Source organism: Salvelinus fontinalis, chromosome 2 (assembly GCF_029448725.1).
Source record: "Salvelinus fontinalis isolate EN_2023a chromosome 2, ASM2944872v1, whole genome shotgun sequence".
Classification (NCBI taxonomy): domain Eukaryota; kingdom Metazoa; phylum Chordata; class Actinopteri; order Salmoniformes; family Salmonidae; genus Salvelinus; species Salvelinus fontinalis.
Window position 1 is genome coordinate 98,274,893 of NC_074666.1, and position 21,718 is coordinate 98,296,610.

General features: G+C 45.8%; 1 protein-coding gene across 6 annotated transcripts in view; it reads right to left on the reverse strand.

The window, feature by feature from the left end:
• The window catches only part of caskin1 (CASK interacting protein 1), a 195,490-nt gene that overhangs the window by 44,172 nt on the left and 129,600 nt on the right, over positions 1–21,718 (reverse strand). The window lies entirely within an intron of this gene.

Consider the following 21,718-nt stretch of genomic DNA (forward strand, 5'->3'; position numbering starts at 1 on the left):
ATTAGTAGCTAACCTTAAACTAGCAGCTAACCCCAAACTAGCCATCACTGCTAGTCCTGGGGCAAAAATAGCATTAGAAGCTAACCCTGTCACTGAACTAGCATTAGTAGCTAACCCCAAACTAACCATCACTGCTAGCCCTGGGGCTAAAATAGCATTAGCAGCTAACGCTGTCACTGAAACAGCATTAGTAGCTAACCTTAAACTAGGAATCACTGCTAATCCTGGGGCTAAACTACCTTTAGCAGCTAACCCCAAACTAGCCATCACTGCTAGCCCTGGGGCTAAAATAGCATTAGCAGCTAACGCTGTCACTGAAACAGCATTAGTAGCTAACCATAAACTAGGAATCACTGCTAGTCCTGTGGCTAAACTACCAGTAGCAGTTAACCCCGACGCTAATGTAGTGTTAGCCAATAACTAGCATTAGCAGCTAACAATTAAGCTAAACTAGCATTAATTGCTAACAGTTAATGACTCACCCTCTATAACTCTAACCCTTAGCTTTGCTAGCATTGACCCGCTAATCCTAAACTGGGCTAACCAGCCCCACCACGATCCCCCAACCAGCAGGACAGATGGGGGGTGCAGGGAGGGGTGAGGGTACAGGGGGGACCCTAGAATATACTATATACCTGCTTGTTTAACCTCACCCTATCTTTAACAGCAGACACAGACACACATCACAAATATATATATATATATATATTCCATAGATATATGAGAACATTTATATACCATCGTACATAAATAGATCAGTAACATGCATGTATATCTGTGTAGATATATATATGTCAGAATGTACATAAATATACATATATATATATATATATATAATATATGAAGAGATATATGATGATATATGAAGGGTAAGGTAGGTCCGGTATGAGCTGCAGTGCATCAGGAGAGAGGGTTACAGTAGAACAGGGACTCTAGAGACTGGAGGAGAGGATTACAGTAGAACAGGGACTCAAGGCCTTTAGAGACTGGAGGAGAGGATTACAGTAGAACAGGGACTCTAGGCCATTAGAGACTGGAGGAGAGGATTACAGTAGAACAGGGCCTTTAGAGACTGGAGGAGAGGATTACAGTAGAACAGGGACTCAAGGCCTTTAGAGACTGGAGGAGAGGATTACAGTAGAACAGGGACTCAAGGCCTTTAGAGACTGGAGGAGAGGATTACAGTAGAACAGGGACTCTAGGCCATTAGAGACTGGAGGAGAGGATTACAGTAGAACAGGGCCTTTAGAGACTGGAGGAGAGGATTACAGTAGAACAGGGACTCAAGGCCTTTAGAGACTGGAGGAGAGGATTACAGTAGAACAGGGACTCTAGGCCATTAGAGACTGGAGGAGAGGATTACAGTAGAACAGGGCCTTTAGAGACTGGAGGAGAGGATTACAGTAGAACAGGGACTCAAGGCCTTTAGAGACTGGAGGAGAGGATTACAGTAGAACAGGGACTCAAGGCCTTTAGAGACTGGAGGAGAGGATTACAGTAGAACAGGGCCTTTAGAGACTGGAGGAGAGGATTACAGTAGAACAGGGACTCAAGGCCTTTAGAAACTGGAGGAGAGGATTACAGTAGAACAGGGACTCAAGGCCTTTAGAGACTGGAGGAGAGGATTACAGTAGAACAGGGACTCTAGGCCATTAGAGACTGGAGGAGAGGATTACAGTAGAACAGGGCCTTTAGAGACTGGAGGAGAGGATTACAGTAGAACAGGGACTCAAGGCCTTTAGAGACTGGAAGAGAGGATTACAGTAGAACAGGGACTCAAGGCCTTTAGAGACTGGAGGAGAGGGTTACAGTAGAACAGGGACTCAAGGCCTTTAGAAACTGGAGGAGAGGATTACAGTAGAACAGGGACATCGGTGCCCGTATCCACAAAGCCTCTCTCAGTACGAGTGCTGATCTAGGATCAGGTGCCACCTGTCCATATAAACGCATTAAAATAGGATTTAAAAGGCAAAACTGGGGAGGATTATAGACACGCTTTACACGTGGTTTCTAAAGGCTAAATACAAGTGGTGTAGTGGGAGGATATAGTGGAGGCATAATGGGGAGTAAAATGTCCGGGTTTCAACACAATGAAGGAAAAGGAAACATGCTAATGATGCTAATGACAGGCCTAACTGTCTTCTGATAGGTGGAAAAGGCTTCCCCCCGAAAACACACCTTCTCTAAGAAACGTTAACTAGCTACAAACTAGCCTATGTTTACCTCGCAGAATGATGTCATGATTCTTTACATCAATTAAGTTGGCCATTTGTTTTGCAAACTACATCTCGTGCTACAGAAACACGGCTAACCAAACAACAGTGCTAAACACCGCTAACCAAACAACAGCGCTAGGTGGGTGTACTACAGAAACACCGCTAACCAAACAACAGCGCTAAGCACCGCTAACCAAACAACAGCGCTAGGTGGGTGTACTACAGAAACACCGCTAACCAAACAACAGCGCTAAGCACCGCTAACCAAACAACAGCGCTAGGTGGGTGTACTACAGAAACACCGCTAACCAAACAACAGCGCTAGGTGGCTGTGCTACAGAAACACCGCTAACCAAACAACAGCGCTAGGTGGCTGTGCTACAGAAACACCGCTAACCAAACAACAGCGCTAGGTGGCTGTGCTACAGAAACACCGCTAACCAAACAACAGCGCTAGGTGGCTGTGCTACAGAAACACCGCTAACCAAACAACAGCGCTAGGTGGCTGTGCTACAGAAACACCGCTAACCAAACAACAGCGCTAGGTGGCTGTGCTACAGAAACACCGCTAACCAAACAACAGCGCTAGGTGGCTGTGCTACAGAAACACCGCTAACCAAACAACAGCGCTAGGTGGCTGTGCTACAGAAACACCGCTAACCAAACAACAGCGCTAGGTGGCTGTGCTACAGAAACACCGCTAACCAAACAACAGCGCTAGGTGGCTGTGCTACAGAAACACCGCTAACCAAACAACAGCGCTAGGTGGCTGTGCTACAGAAACACCGCTAACCAAACAACAGCGCTAGGTGGCTGTGCTACAGAAACACCGCTAACCAAACAACAGCGCTAGGTGGCTGTGCTACAGAAACACCGCTAACCAAACAACAGCGCTAGGTGGCTGTGCTACAGAAACACCGCTAACCAAACAACAGCGCTAGGTGGCTGTGCTACAGAAACACCGCTAACCAAACAACAGCGCTAGGTGGCTGTGCTACAAAAACACCGCTAACCAAACAACAGCGCTAGGTGGCTGTGCTACAGAAACACCGCTAACCAAACAACAGCGCTAGGTGGCTGTGCTACAGGAACACCGCTAACCAAACAACAGCGCTAGGTGGCTGTGCTACAGAAACACCGCTAACCAAACAACAGCGCTAGGTGGCTGTGCTACAGAAACACCGCTAACCAAACAACAGCGCTAGGTGGCTGTGCTACAGAAACACCGCTAACCAAACAACAGCGCTAGGTGGCTGTGCTACAGAAACACCGCTAACCAAACAACAGCGCTAGGTGGCTGTGCTACAGAAACACCGCTAACCAAACAACAGCGCTAGGTGGCTGTGCTACAGAAACACCGCTAACCAAACAACAGCGCTAGGTGGCTGTGCTACAGAAACACCGCTAACCAAACAACAGCGCTAGGTGGCTGTGCTACAGAAACACCGCTAACCAAACAACAGCGCTAGGTGGCTGTGCTACAGAAACACCGCTAACCAAACAACAGCGCTAGGTGGCTGTGCTACAGAAACACCGCTAACCAAACAACAGCGCTAGGTGGCTGTGCTACAGAAACACCGCTAACCAAACAACAGCGCTAGGTGGCTGTGCTACAGAAACACCGCTAACCAAACAACAGCGCTAGGTGGCTGTGCTACAGAAACACCGCTAACCAAACAACAGCGCTAGGTGGCTGTACTACAGAAACACCGCTAACCAAACAACAGCGCTAGGTGGCTGTGCTACAGAAACAGCGCTAACCAAACAACAGCGCTAGGTGGCTGTGCTACAGAAACACCGCTAACCAAACAACAGCGCTAGGTGGCTAGATAGAGTTGTGTTCTCATTGGAAGATCCACTTGCGGCTAAATTTCAGCCTCCTGGATGAGGCAACCAGGGTTTTTGGGCTGATTTTGAGTTCATGGTGGCGTTGACCCTTAACGACCCTTGACCCTTAGTCTTAGCGCCAGGATCAGTGGAAGCAAAACATCCCCATAACATGAACATAAGTATATTTTACAGTAGGTACGAGGTTCTTTTCTGCCTAGTGTTTAATATGGCTCTTTCAATGCCAATAACCATCCCTGGTGTGTGTGGCCAAAGAGCTCTATTTTTGTCTCATGTCTTGGTTCCTATCCAAGGGCCTTTCCCCATGGTGATGGATGTGAAATGGATTTTTACATGTCTGTTATCTTATTATTATACCCTCAGGGAAACAGGAAGCCATGGAAGACCACAATACAGTTTCCTTAAAGTTATGATGAACTTAAAAACATATATATTTTTTAAAAATTGTTATGCAGATTTATTTTATTTATACAAATCTTTAAAGTGTTGCCAATAATTTCGACATCAATCTTATTGCGATTATTTTTATTACTCTCTTAAAAAATCTCTTTCTCTGAGAAACTGAATCAGTGTACATTTTTTGTTGAAGCACACAACACTTCTGAAGGTGACTGTATATGTAGTGGATAAAGTATCGCTCTAAGACAAGTTTAGAGATGCATACTGACTATTGTGAACAGTATTTAAAGAAGTTTATTGCTGTTTTTTAGTGGAGAATAAATGTCCCACCTGAGTAGAACTCGTTTGTTTTTTTTGTTGTTGCTTTCCAACTACCCAGGATCGATAGTTGTCATGTTATAGATCTGTCTGAGAGACCAGACTGGATCGATAGTTGTCATGTTATAGATCTGTCTGGGAGACTGGATCGATAGTTGTCATGTTATAGATCTGTCTGAGAGACCAGACTGGATCGATAGTTGTCATGTTATAGATCTGTCTGAGAGACAGGATCGATAGTTGTCATGTTATAGATCTGTCTGAGAGACTGGATCGATAGTTGTCATGTTATAGATCTGTCTGAGAGACCAGACTGGATCGATAGTTGTCATGTTATAGATCTGTCTGAGAGACCAGACTGGATCGATAGTTGTCATGTTATAGATCTGTCTGAGAGACCAGACTGGATCGATAGTTGTCATGTTATAGATCTGTCTGAGAGACCAGACTGGATCGATAGTTGTCATGTTATAGATCTGTCTGAGAGACCAGACTGGATCGATAGTTGTCATGTTATAGATCTGTCTGAGAGACCAGACTGGATCGATAGTTGTCATGTTATAGATCTGTCTGAGAGATCAGACTGGATCGATAGTTGTCATGTTATAGATCTGTCTGAGAGACCAGACTGGATCGATAGTTGTCATGTTATAGATCTGTCTGAGAGACCAGACTGGATCGATAGTTGTCATGTTATAGATCTGTCTGAGAGACCAGACTGGATCGATAGTTGTCATGTTATAGATCTGTCTGAGAGACCAGACTGGATCGATAGTTGTCATGTTATAGATCTGTCTGAGAGACTGGATCGATAGTTGTCATGTTATAGATCTGTCTGAGAGACCAGACTGGATCGATAGTTGTCATGTTATAGATCTGTCTGAGAGACCAGACTGGATCGATAGTTGTCATGTTATAGATCTGTCTGAGAGACCAGACTGGATCGATAGTTGTCATGTTATAGATCTGTCTGAGAGACTGGATCGATAGTTGTCATGTTATAGATCTGTCTGAGAGACCAGACTGGATCGATAGTTGTCATGTTATAGATCTGTCTGAGAGATCAGACAGGATCGATAGTTGTCATGTTATAGATCTGTCTGAGAGACCAGACTGGATCGATAGTTGTCATGTTATAGATCTGTCTGAGAGACCAGACTGGATCGATAGTTGTCATGTTATAGATCTGTCTGAGAGACCAGACTGGATCGATAGTTGTAATGTTATAGATCTGTCTGAGAGATCAGACTGGATCGATAGTTGTCATGTTATAGATCTGTCTGAGAGACCAGACTGGATCGATAGTTGTCATGTTATAGATCTGTCTGAGAGACCAGACTGGATCGATAGTTGTCATGTTATAGATCTGTCTGAGAGACCAGACTGGATCGATAGTTGTCATGTTATAGATCTGTCTGAGAGACCAGACTGGATCGATAGTTGTCATGTTATAGATCTGTCTGAGAGACTGGATCGATAGTTGTCATGTTATAGATCTGTCTGAGAGACCAGACTGGATCGATAGTTGTCATGTTATAGATCTGTCTGAGAGACCAGACTGGATCGATAGTTGTCATGTTATAGATCTGTCTGAGAGACCAGACTGGATCGATAGTTGTCATGTTATAGATCTGTCTGAGAGACTGGATCGATAGTTGTCATGTTATAGATCTGTCTGAGAGACCAGACTGGATCGATAGTTGTCATGTTATAGATCTGTCTGAGAGATCAGACAGGATCGATAGTTGTCATGTTATAGATCTGTCTGAGAGACCAGACTGGATCGATAGTTGTCATGTTATAGATCTGTCTGAGAGACCAGACTGGATCGATAGTTGTCATGTTATAGATCTGTCTGAGAGACCAGACTGGATCGATAGTTGTAATGTTATAGATCTGTCTGAGAGATCAGACTGGATCGATAGTTGTCATGTTATAGATCTGTCTGAGAGACCAGACTGGATCGATAGTTGTCATGTTATAGATCTGTCTGAGAGACCAGACTGGATCGATAGTTGTCATGTTATAGATCTGTCTGAGAGACCAGACTGGATCGATAGTTGTCATGTTATAGATCTGTCTGAGAGACCAGACTGGATCGATAGTTGTCATGTTATAGATCTGTCTGAGAGACCAGACTGGATCGATAGTTGTCATGTTATAGATCTGTCTGAGAGACCAGACTGGATCGATAGTTGTCATGTTATAGATCTGTCTGAGAGACCAGACTGGATCGATAGTTGTCATGTTATAGATCTGTCTGAGAGATCAGACTGGATCGATAGTTGTCATGTTATAGATCTGTCTGAGAGACCAGACTGGATCGATAGTTGTCATGTTATAGATCTGTCTGAGAGACCAGACTGGATCGATAGTTGTCATGTTATAGATCTGTCTGAGAGACCAGACTGGATCGATAGTTGTCATGTTATAGATCTGTCTGAGAGACCAGACTGGATCGATAGTTGTCATGTTATAGATCTGTCTGAGAGACTGGATCGATAGTTGTCATGTTATAGATCTGTCTGAGAGACCAGACTGGATCGATAGTTGTCATGTTATAGATCTGTCTGAGAGACCAGACTGGATCGATAGTTGTCATGTTATAGATCTGTCTGAGAGACCAGACTGGATCGATAGTTGTCATGTTATAGATCTGTCTGAGAGACTGGATCGATAGTTGTCATGTTATAGATCTGTCTGAGAGACCAGACTGGATCGATAGTTGTCATGTTATAGATCTGTCTGAGAGATCAGACAGGATCGATAGTTGTCATGTTATAGATCTGTCTGAGAGACCAGACTGGATCGATAGTTGTCATGTTATAGACCTGTCTGAGAGACCAGACTGGATCGATAGTTGTCATGTTATAGATCTGTCTGAGAGACCAGACTGGATCGATAGTTGTAATGTTATAGATCTGTCTGAGAGATCAGACTGGATCGATAGTTGTCATGTTATAGATCTGTCTGAGAGACCAGACTGGATCGATAGTTGTCATGTTATAGATCTGTCTGAGAGACCAGACTGGATCGATAGTTGTCATGTTATAGATCTGTCTGAGAGACCAGACTGGATCGATAGTTGTCATGTTATAGATCTGTCTGAGAGACCAGACTGGATCGATAGTTGTCATGTTATAGATCTGTCTGAGAGACTGGATCGATAGTTGTCATGTTATAGATCTGTCTGAGAGACCAGACTGGATCGATAGTTGTCATGTTATAGATCTGTCTGAGAGACCAGACTGGATCGATAGTTGTCATGTTATAGATCTGTCTGAGAGACCAGACTGGATCGATAGTTGTCATGTTATAGATCTGTCTGAGAGACTGGATCGATAGTTGTCATGTTATAGATCTGTCTGAGAGACCAGACTGGATCGATAGTTGTCATGTTATAGATCTGTCTGAGAGATCAGACAGGATCAGTGGGTGGTATAGTCAGGTTGAGTGGGTGGTATCAGTGGGTGGTATAGTCAGGTTGAGTGGGTGGTATAGTCAGGTTGAGTGGGTGGTATGGTCAGGTTGAGTGGGTGGTAGGGTCAGGTTGAGTGGGTGGTAGGGTCAGGTTGAGTGGGTGGTAGGGTCAGGTTGAGTGGGTGGTATAGTCAGGTTGAGTGGGTGGTATAGTCAGGTTGAGTGGGTGGTATAGTCAGGTTGAGTGGGTGGTAGGGTCAGGTTGAGTGGGTGGTATAGTCAGGTTGAGTGGGTGGTATAGTCAGGTTGAGTGGGTGGTATAGTCAGGTTGAGTGGGTGGTAGGGTCAGGTTGAGTGGGTGGTATAGTCAGGTTGAGTGGGTGGTATAGTCAGGTTGAGTAGGTGCTATAGTCAGGTTGAGTGGGTGGTATATTCAGGTTGAGTATGTGGTATGGTCAGGTTGAGTGGGTGGTATTGTCAGGTTGAGTGGGTGGTATAGTCAGGTTGAGTGGGTGGTAGGGTCAGGTTGAGTGGGTGGTAGGGTCAGGTTGAGTGGGTGGTAGGGTCAGGTTGAGTGGGTGGTATGGTCAGGTTGAGTGGGTGGTAGGGTCAGGTTGAGTGGGTGGTAGGGTCAGGTTGAGTGGGTGGTAGGGTCAGGTTGAGTGGGTGGTATAGTCAGGTTGAGTGGGTGGTATAGTCAGGTTGAGTGGGTGGTATAGTCAGGTTGAGTGGGTGGTAGGGTCAGGTTGAGTGGGTGGTATAGTCAGGTTGAGTGGGTGGTATAGTCAGGTTGAGTGGGTGCTATAGTCAGGTTGAGTGGGTGGTATATTCAGGTTGAGTATGTGGTATGGTCAGGTTGAGTGGGTGGTATAGTCAGGTTGAGTGGGTGGTATAGTCAGGTTGAGTGGGTGGTATGGTCAGGTTGAGTGGGTGGTATAGTCAGGTTGAGTGGGTGGTATAGTCAGGTTGAGTGGGTGGTATAGTCAGGTTGAGTGGGTGGTATAGTCAGGTTGAGTGGGTGGTATAGTCAGGTTGAGTGGGTGGTATAGTCAGGTTGAGTGGGTGGTATAGTCAGGTTGAGTGGGTGGTATAGTCAGGTTGAGTGGGTGGTATAGTCAGGTTGAGTGGGTGGTATGGTCAGGTTGAGTGGGTGGTAGGGTCAGGTTGAGTGGGTGGTGTAGTCAGGTTGAGTGGGTGGTATAGTCAGGTTGAGTGGGTGGTATGGTCAGGTTGAGTGGGTGGTAGGGTCAGGTTGAGTGGGTGGTATAGTCAGGTTGAGTGGGTGGTATAGTCAGGTTGAGTGGGTGGTAGGGTCAGGTTGAGTGGGTGGTATAGTCAGGTTGAGTGGGTGGTATAGTCAGGTTGAGTGGGTGGTATAGTCAGGTTGAGTGGGTGGTATAGTCAGGTTGAGTGGGTGGTATAGTCAGGTTGAGTGGGTGGTATAGTCAGGTTGAGTGGGTGGTATAGTCAGGTTGAGTGGGTGGTATAGTCAGGTTGAGTGGGTGGTATAGTCAGGTTGAGTGGGTGGTATAGTCAGGTTGAGTGGGTGGTATAGTCAGGTTGAGTGGGTGGTAGGGTCAGGTTGAGTGGGTGGTATAGTCAGGTTGAGTGGGTGGTATAGTCAGGTTGAGTGGGTGGTAGGGTCAGGTTGAGTGGGTGGTATAGTCAGGTTGAGTGGGTGGTATAGTCAGGTTGAGTGGGTGGTATAGTCAGGTTGAGTGGGTGGTATAGTCAGGTTGAGTGGGTGGTATAGTCAGGTTGAGTGGGTGGTATAGTCAGGTTGAGTGGGTGGTATAGTCAGGTTGAGTGGGTGGTATAGTCAGGTTGAGTGGGGGGTATAGTCAGGTTGAGTGGGTGGTATAGTCAGGTTGAGTGGGTGGTATAGTCAGGTTGAGTGGGTGGTATAGTCAGGTTGAGTGGGTGGTAGGGTCAGGTTGAGTGGGTGGTATAGTCAGGTTGAGTGGGTGGTAGGGTCAGGTTGAGTGGGTGGTATAGTCAGGTTGAGTGGGTGGTATAGTCAGGTTGAGTGGGTGGTATAGTCAGGTTGAGTGGGTGGTATAGTCAGGTTGAGTGGGTGGTATAGTCAGGTTGAGTGGGTGGTATAGTCAGGTTGAGTGGGTGGTAGGGTCAGGTTGAGTGGGTGGTATAGTCAGGTTGAGTGGGTGGTATAGTCAGGTTGAGTGGGTGTTATAGTCAGGTTGAGTGGGTGGTATAGTCAGGTTGAGTGGGTGGTATAGTCAGGTTGAGTGGGTGGTATGGTCAGGTTGAGTGGGTGGTATAGTCAGGTTGAGTGGGTGGTATAGTCAGGTTGAGTGGGTGCTATAGTCAGGTTGAGTGGGTGCTATAGTCAGGTTGAGTGGGTGGTATAGCCAGGTTGAGTGGGTGGTATAGTCAGGTTGAGTGGGTGGTATGGTCAGGTTGAGTGGGTGGTATAGTCAGGTTGAGTGGGTGGTATAGTCAGGTTGAGTGGGTGGTATAGGCAGGTTGAGTGGGTGGTATAGTCAGGTTGAGTGGGTGGTAGGGTCAGGTTGAGTGGGTGGTAGGGTCAGGTTGAGTGGGTGGTATAGTCAGGTTGAGTGGGTGGTATAGTCAGGTTGAGTGGGTGGTATAATCAGATTGAGTGGGTGGTATAGTCAGGTTGAGTTGGTGGTATAGTCAGGTTGAGTGGGTGGTATAGTCAGGTTGAGTGGGTGGTATAGTCAGGTTGAGTGGGTGGTATAGTCAGGTTGAGTGGGTGGTAGGGTCAGGTTGAGTGGGTGGTATAGTCAGGTTGAGTGGGTGGTATAGTCAGGTTGAGTGGGTGGTATAGTCAGGTTGAGTGGGTGGTATAGTCAGGTTGAGTGGGTGGTATAGTCAGGTTGAGTGGGTGGTATAGTCAGGTTGAGTGGGTGGTATAGTCAGGTTGAGTGGGTGGTAAGGTCAGGTTGAGTGGGTGGTATAGTCAGGTTGAGTGGGTGGTATAGTCAGGTTGAGTGGGTGGTATAGTCAGGTTGAGTGGGTGGTATGGTCAGGTTGAGTGGGTGGTAGGGTCAGGTTGAGTGGGTGGTAGGGTCAGGTTGAGTGGGTGGTATAGTCAGGTTTAGTGGGTGGTATAGTCAGGTTGAGTGGGTGGTATAATCAGATTGAGTGGGTGGTATAGTCAGGTTGAGTGGGTGGTAAGGTCAGGTTGAGTGGGTGGTATAGTCAGGTTGAGTGGGTGGTATAGTCAGGTTGAGTGGGTGGTATAGTCAGGTTGAGTGGGTGGTATAGTCAGGTTGAGTGGGTGGTATGGTCAGAAAAACACTAAAGGTGTCCCCGGACGGGGCCCCGGGACCGAGTTTGGGAAACGGTGCATTAAATTTATGAGATGTTTCCTCACTATCTGTGGCCTGAGGTGGATTTCTCCTGTTACTATAGCAACGACAGTACGTCATGCAAGGAGTTTCAATATCTCATCGTTACCGTCTGATTACCTGTAGCTAGCAGGTCAAAGGTCACTGTGCTAAATGTTCCATATCCGTCAACCTGCTCTAGTGAGAAAGGAAAGGTGAGGCTATATTATAAGACACAGTACACACACTCTTAACCATACTGTAACCCTTGTTCAACACCACACCACACTGTAACCCTTGTTCAACACTACACCACACTGTAAACCTTGTTCAACACCACACCACACTGTAACCCTTGTTCAACAGCAACACTACACTGTAACCCTTGTTCAACAGCAACACTACACTGTAACCCTTGTTCAACACCACACCACACTGTAACCCTTGTTCAACAGCAACACTACACTGTAACCCTTGTTCAACAGCAACACTACACTGTAACCCTTGTTCAACACCACACCACACTGTAACCCTTGTTCAACAGCAACACTACACTGTAACCCTTGTTCAACAGCAACACTACACTATAACCCTTGTTCAACACCACACTGTAACCCTTGTTCAACAGCAACACTACACTGTAACCCTTGTTCAACACTACACTGTAACCCTTGTTCAACACCACACCACACTGTAACCCTTGTTCAACAGCAACACCACACTGTAACCCTTGTTCAACACCACACCACACTGTAACCCTTGTTCAACACCACACTGTAACCCTTGTTCAACACCACACTGTAACCCTTGTTCAACAGCAACACCACACTGTAAACCTTGTTCAACACCACACTGTCACCCTTGTTCAACACCACACTGTAACCCTTGTTCAACAGCAACACTACACTGTAACCCTTGTTCAACAGCAACACTACACTGTAACCCTTGTTCAACACCACACTGTAACCCTTGTTCAACAGCAACACTACACTGTAACCCTTGTTCAACACTACACTGTAACCCTTGTTCAACACCACACCACACTGTAACCCTTGTTCAACAGCAACACCACACTGTAACCCTTGTTCAACACCACACCACACTGTAACCCTTGTTCAACACCACACTGTAACCCTTGTTCAACACCACACTGTAACCCTTGTTCAACAGCAACACCACACTGTAACCCTTGTTCAACACCACACTGTAACCCTTGTTCAACAGCAACACTACACTGTAACCCTTGTTCAACAGCAACACTACACTGTAACCCTTGTTCAACACCAACACTACACTGTAACCCTTGTTCAACAGCAACACTACACTGTAACCCTTGTTCAACACTACACTGTAACCCTTGTTCAACACCACACTGTAACCCTTGTTCAACAGCAGCACCACACTGTAACCCTTGTTCAACACCACACTGTAACCCTTGTTCAACACCACACTGTAACCCTTGTTCAACAGCAACACCACACTTTAACCCTTGTTCAACACCACACTGTAACCCTTGTTCAACACCACACTGTAACCCTTGTTCAACACAACACTGTAACCCTTGTTCAACAGCAACACCACACTGTAACCATTGTTCAACAGCAACACCACACTGTAACCCTTGTTCAACACCCCACTGTAACCCTTGTTCAACACTACACTGTAACCCTTGTTATACAGCAACACCACACTGTAACCCTTGTTCAACAGCACACTACACTGTAACCCTTGTTCAACACCACACTGTAACCCTTGTTCAACACCACACTGTAACCCTTGTTCAACAGCAACACCACACCGTAACCCTTGTTCAACAGCACACTACACTGTAACCCTTGTTCAACACCACACTGTAACCCTTGTTCAACACCAACACCACACTGTAACCCTTGTTCAACACCACACTGTAACCCTTGTTCAACACCACACTGTAACCCTTGTTCAACAGCAACACCACACTGTAACCCTTGTTCAACAGCAACACCACACTGTAACCCTTGTTCAACACCACACTGTAACCCTTGTTCAACAGCACACTGTAACCCTTGTTCAACACCACACTGTAACCCTTGTTCAACAGCAACACCACACTGTAACCCTTTTTCAACACCACACCACACTGTAACCCTTGTTCAACAGCAACACTACACTGTAACCCTTGTTCAACACCACACTGTAACCCTTGTTCAACAGCAACACCAAACTGTAACCCTTGTTCTACAGCAACACCACACTGTAACCCTTGTTCAACACCACACTGTAACCCTTGTTCAACAGCAACACCACACTGTAACCCTTGTTCAACAGCACACCACACTGTAACCCTTGTTTCACAGCAACACCATTCTGTAACCCTTGTTCAACAGCAACACCACACTGTAACCCTTGTTCAACGCCACACTGTAACCCTTGTTCAACAGCACACTGTAACCCTTGTTCAACAGCAACACCACACTGTAACCCTTGTTCAACACCACACTGTAACCCTTGTTCAACAGCAACACCACACTGTAACCCTTGTTCAACAGCAACACTACACTGTAACCCTTGTTCAACACCACACCACACTGTAACCCTTGTTCAACAGCAACACCACACTGTAACCCTTGTTCAACACCACACTGTAACCCTTGTTCAACACCAACACCACACTGTAACCCTTGTTCAACACCACACTGTAACCCTTTTTCAACAGCAACACTACACTGTAACCCTTGTTCAACACCACACTGTAACCCTTGTTCAACAGCAACACCAAACTGTAACCCTTGTTCAACACCACACTGTAACCCTTGTTCAACACCACACTGTAACCCTTGTTCAACAGCAACACCAAACTGTAACCCTTGTTCAACACCACACTGTAACCCTTGTTCAACACCAACACCACACTGTAACCCTTGTTCTACAGCAACACTACACTGTAACCCTTGTTCAACACCACACTGTAACCCTTGTTCAACAGCAACACCACACTGTAACCCTTGTTCAACACCACACTGTAACCCTTGTTCAACAGCAACACCACACTGTAACCCTTGTTCAACACCACACTGTAACCCTTGTTCAACACCACACTGTAACCCTTGTTCAACAGCAACACCACACTGTAACCCTTGTTCAACAGCAACACCACACTGTAACCCTTGTTCAACACCAACACCACACTGTAACCCTTGTTCAACACCAACACCACACTGTAACCCTTGTTCAACACCAACACCACACTGTAACCCTTGTTCAACAACACACCACACTGTAACCCTTGTTCAACACAACACTGTAACCCTTGTTCAACAGCAACACCACACTGTAACCCTTGTTCAACAGCAACACTACACTGTAACCCTTGTTCAACATCACACTACACTGTAACCTTTGTTCAACACGACACTGTAACCCTTGTTCAACAGCAACACTACACTGTAACCCTTGTTCAACAACAACACCACACTGTAACCCTTGTTCAACAGCAACACCACACTGTAACCCTTGTTCAACACCACACCACACTGTAACCCTTGTTCAACACCACACTGTAACCCTTGTTCAACACCACACTGTAACCCTTGTTCAACAGCAACACCACACTGTAACCCTTGTTCAACACCACACTGTAACCCTTGTTCAACAGCAACACTACACTGTAACCCTTGTTCAACAGCAACACTACACTGTAACCCTTGTTCAACACCAACACTACACTGTAACCCTTGTTCAACAGCAACACTACACTGTAACCCTTGTTCAACACTACACTGTAACCCTTGTTCAACACCACACTGTAACCCTTGTTCAACAGCAGCACCACACTGTAACCCTTGTTCAACACCACACTGTAACCCTTGTTCAACACCACACTGTAACCCTTGTTCAACAGCAACACCACACTTTAACCCTTGTTCAACACCACACTGTAACCCTTGTTCAACACCACACTGTAACCCTTGTTCAACACAACACTGTAACCCTTGTTCAACAGCAACACCACACTGTAACCATTGTTCAACAGCAACACCACACTGTAACCCTTGTTCAACACCCCACTGTAACCCTTGTTCAACACTACACTGTAACCCTTGTTATACAGCAACACCACACTGTAACCCTTGTTCAACAGCACACTACACTGTAACCCTTGTTCAACACCACACTGTAACCCTTGTTCAACACCACACTGTAACCCTTGTTCAACAGCAACACCACACCGTAACCCTTGTTCAACAGCACACTACACTGTAACCCTTGTTCAACACCACACTGTAACCCTTGTTCAACACCAACACCACACTGTAACCCTTGTTCAACACCACACTGTAACCCTTGTTCAACACCACACTGTAACCCTTGTTCAACAGCACACTGTAACCCTTGTTCAACACCACACTGTAACCCTTGTTCAACAGCAACACCACACTGTAACCCTTTTTCAACACCACACCACACTGTAACCCTTGTTCAACAGCAACACTACACTGTAACCCTTGTTCAACACCACACTGTAACCCTTGTTCAACAGCAACACCAAACTGTAACCCTTGTTCTACAGCAACACCACACTGTAACCCTTGTTCAACACCACACTGTAACCCTTGTTCAACAGCAACACCACACTGTAACCCTTGTTCAACAGCACACCACACTGTAACCCTTGTTTCACAGCAACACCATTCTGTAACCCTTGTTCAACAGCAACACCACACTGTAACCCTTGTTCAACGCCACACTGTAACCCTTGTTCAACAGCACACTGTAACCCTTGTTCAACAGCAACACCACACTGTAACCCTTGTTCAACACCACACTGTAACCCTTGTTCAACAGCAACACCACACTGTAACCCTTGTTCAACAGCAACACTACACTGTAACCCTTGTTCAACACCAAACCACACTGTAACCCTTGTTCAACAGCAACACCACACTGTAACCCTTGTTCAACACCACACTGTAACCCTTGTTCAACACCAACACCACACTGTAACCCTTGTTCAACACCACACTGTAACCCTTGTTCAACAGCAACACTACACTGTAACCCTTGTTCAACACCACACTGTAACCCTTGTTCAACAGCAACACCAAACTGTAACCCTTGTTCAACACCACACTGTAACCCTTGTTCAACACCACACTGTAACCCTTGTTCAACAGCCACACCAAACTGTAACTCTTGTTCAACACCACACTGTAACCCTTGTTCAACACCAACACCACACTGTAACCCTTGTTCTACAGCAACACTACACTGTAACCCTTGTTCAACACCACACTGTAACCCTTGTTCAACAGCAACACCACACTGTAACCCTTGTTCAACACCACACTGTAACCCTTGTTCAACAGCAACACCACACTGTAACCCTTGTTCAACACCACACTGTAACCCTTGTTCAACACCAAACTGTAACCCTTGTTCAACAGCAACACCACACTGTAACCCTTGTTCAACAGCAACACCACACTGTAACCCTTGTTCAACACCACACTGTAACCCTTGTTCAACACCACACTGTAACCCTTGTTCAACAGCAACACCACACTGTAACCCTTGTTCAACAGCAACACCACACTGTAACCCTTGTTCAACACCAACACCACACTGTAACCCTTGTTCAACACCAACACCACACTGTAACCCTTGTTCAACACCAACACCACACTGTAACCCTTGTTCAACAACACACCACACTGTAACCCTTGTTCAACACAACACTGTAACCCTTGTTCAACAGCAACACCACACTGTAACCCTTGTTCAACAGCAACACTACACTGTAACCCTTGTTCAACATCACACTACACTGTAACCTTTGTTCAACACGACACTGTAACCCTTGTTCAACAGCAACACTACACTGTAACCCTTGTTCAACAACAACACCACACTGTAACCCTTGTTCAACAGCAACACTACACTGTAACCCTTGCTCTACAGCAACACCACACTATAACCCTTGTTCAACACCACACTGTAACCCTTGTTCAACAGCAACACCACACTGTAACCCTTGTTCAACAGCACACCACACTGTAACCCTTGTTCCACAGCAACACCATTCTGTAACCCTTGTTCAACAGCAACACCACACTGTAACCCTTGTTCAACACCACACTCTAACCCTTGTTCAACAGCACACTGTAACCCTTGTTCTACAGCAACACCCCACTGTAACCCTTGTTCAACACCACACTGTAACCCTTGTTCTACAGCAACACCACACTGTAACCCTTGTTCAACAGCAACACTACACTGTAACCCTTGTTCAACACTACACTGTAACCCTTGTTCAACACCACACCACACTGTAACCCTTGTTCAACAGCAACACCACACTGTAACCCTTGTTCAACACCACACCACACTGTAACCCTTGTTCAACACCACACTGTAACCCTTGTTCAACACCACACTGTAACCCTTGTTCAACAGCAACACCACACTGTAAACCTTGTTCAACACCACACTGTAACCCTTGTTCAACACCACACTGTAACCCTTGTTCAACAGCAACACTACACTGTAACCCTTGTTCAACAGCAACACTACACTGTAACCCTTGTTCAACACCACACTGTAACCCTTGTTCAACAGCAACACTACACTGTAACCCTTGTTCAACACTACACTGTAACCCTTGTTCAACACCACACCACACTGTAACCCTTGTTCAACAGCAACACCACACTGTAACACTTGTTCAACACCACACCACACTGTAACCCTTGTTCAACACCACACTGTAACCCTTGTTCAACACCACACTGTAACCCTTGTTCAACAGCAACACCACACTGTAACCCTTGTTCAACACCACACTGTAACCCTTGTTCAACAGCAACACTACACTGTAACCCTTGTTCAACAGCAACACTACACTGTAACCCTTGTTCAACACCAACACTACACTGTAACCCTTGTTCAACAGCAACACTACACTGTAACCCTTGTTCAACACTACACTGTAACCCTTGTTCAACACCACACTGTAACCCTTGTTCAACAGCAGCACCACACTGTAACCCTTGTTCAACACCACACTGTAACCCTTGTTCAACACCACACTGTAACCCTTGTTCAACAGCAACACCACACTTTAACCCTTGTTCAACACCACACTGTAACCCTTGTTCAACACCATACTGTAACCCTTGTTCAACACAACACTGTAACCCTTGTTCAACAGCAACACCACACTGTAACCATTGTTCAACAGCAACACCACACTGTAACCCTTGTTCAACACCCCACTGTAACCCTTGTTCAACACTACACTGTAACCCTTGTTATACAGCAACACCACACTGTAACCCTTGTTCAACAGCACACTACACTGTAACCCTTGTTCAACACCACACTGTAACCCTTGTTCAACACCACACTGTAACCCTTGTTCAACAGCAACACCACACCATAACCCTTGTTCAACAGCACACTACACTGTAACCCTTGTTCAACACCACACTGTAACCCTTGTTCAACACCAACACCACACTGTAACCCTTGTTCAACACCACACTGTAACCCTTGTTCAACACCACACTGTAACCCTTGTTCAACAGCAACACCACACTGTAACCCTTGTTCAACACCACACTGTAACCCTTGTTCAACAGCACACTGTAACTCTTGTTCAACACCACACTGTAACCCTTGTTCAACAGCAACACCACACTGTAACCCTTTTTCAACACCACACCACACTGTAACCCTTGTTCAACAGCAACACTACACTGTAACCCTTGTTCAACACCACACTGTAACCCTTGTTCAACAGCAACACCAAACTGTAACCCTTGTTCTACAGCAACACCACACTGTAACCCTTGTTCAACACCACACTGTAACCCTTGTTCAACAGCAACACCACACTGTAACCCTTGTTCAACAGCACACCACACTGTAACCCTTGTTTCACAGCAACACCATTCTGTAACCCTTGTTCAACAGCAACACCACACTGTAACCCTTGTTCAACGCCACACTGTAACCCTTGTTCAACAGCACACTGTAACCCTTGTTCAACAGCAACACCACACTGTAACCCTTGTTCAACACCACACTGTAACCCTTGTTCAACAGCAACACCACACTGTAACCCTTGTTCAACAGCAACACTACACTGTAACCCTTGTTCAACACCACACCACACTGTAACCCTTGTTCAACAGCAACACCACACTGTAACCCTTGTTCAACACCACACTGTAACCCTTGTTCAACACCAACACCACACTGTAACCCTTGTTCAACACCACACTGTAACCCTTGTTCAACAGCAACACTACACTGTAACCCTTGTTCAACACCACACTGTAACCCTTGTTCAACAGCAACACATAACTGTAACCCTTGTTCAACACCACACTGTAACCCTTGTTCAACACCACACTGTAACCCTTGTTCAACAGCAACACCAAACTGTAACCCTTGTTCAACACCACACTGTAACCCTTGTTCAACACCAACACCACACTGTAACCCTTGTTCTACAGCAACACTACACTGTAACCCTTTTTCAACACCACACTGTAACCCTTGTTCAACAGCAACACCACACTGTAACCCTTGTTCAACACCACACTGTAACCCTTGTTCAACAGCAACACCACACTGTAACCCTTGTTCAACAGCAACACTACACTGTAACCCTTGTTCAACACCACACCACACTGTAACCCTTGTTCAACAGCAACACCACACTGTAACCCTTGTTCAACACCACACTGTAACCCTTGTTCAACACCAACACCACACTGTAACCCTTGTTCAACACCACACTGTAACCCTTGTTCAACAGCAACACTACACTGTAACCCTTGTTCAACACCACACTGTAACCCTTGTTCAACAGCAACACATAACTGTAACCCTTGTTCAACACCACACTGTAACCCTTGTTCAACACCACACTGTAACCCTTGTTCAACAGCAACACCAAACTGTAACCCTTGTTCAACACCACACTGTAACCCTTGTTCAACACCAACACCACACTGTAACCCTTGTTCTACAGCAACACTACACTGTAACCCTTTTTCAACACCACACTGTAACCCTTGTTCAACAGCAACACCACACTGTAACCCTTGTTCAACACCACACTGTAACCCTTGTTCAACAGCAACACCACACTGTAACCCCTGTTCAACACCACACTGTAACCCTTGTTCAACACCAAACTGTAACCCTTGTTCAACAGCAACACCACACTGTAACCCTTGTTCAACAGCAATACCACACTGTAACCCTTGTTCAACACCACACTGTAACCCTTGTTCAACACCACACTGTAACCCTTGTTCAACAGCAACACCACACTGTAACCCTTGTTCAACAGCAACACCACACTGTAACCCTTGTTCAACACCAACACCACACTGTAACCCTTGTTCAACACCAACACCACACTGTAACCCTTGTTCAACACCAACACCACACTGTAACCCTTGTTCAACAACACACCACACTGTAACCCTTGTTCAACACAACACTGTAACCCTTGTTCAACAGCAACACCACACTGTAACCCTTGTTCAACATCACACTACACTGTAACCCTTGTTCAACACTACACTACACTGTAACCCTTGTTCAAGACTACACTACACTGTAACCCTTGTTCAACACCACACTGTAACCTTTGTTCAACAGCAACACCACACTGTAACCCTTGTTCAACAGCAACACTACACTGTAACCTTTGTTCAACATCACACTACACTGTAACCTTTGTTCAACAGCAACACTACACTGTAACCCTTGTTCAACAACAACACCACACTGTAACCCTTGTTCAACAGCAACACTACACTGTAACCCTTGCTCTACAGCAACACCACACTATAACCCTTGTTCAACACCACACTGTAACCCTTGTTCAACAGCAACACCACACTGTAACCCTTGTTCCACAGCAACACCATTCTGTAACCCTTGTTCAACAGCAACACCACACTGTAACCCTTGTTCAACACCACACTCTAACCCTTGTTCAACAGCACACTGTAACCCTTGTTCAACACCACACCACACTGTAACCCTTGTTCAACAGCAACACTACACTGTAACCCTTGTTCAACAGCAACACCACACTGTAACCCTTGTTCAACACCACACTGTAACCCTTGTTCTACAGCAACACCACACTGTAACCCTTGTTCTACAGCAACACCACACTGTAACCCTTGTTCAACACTACACCAC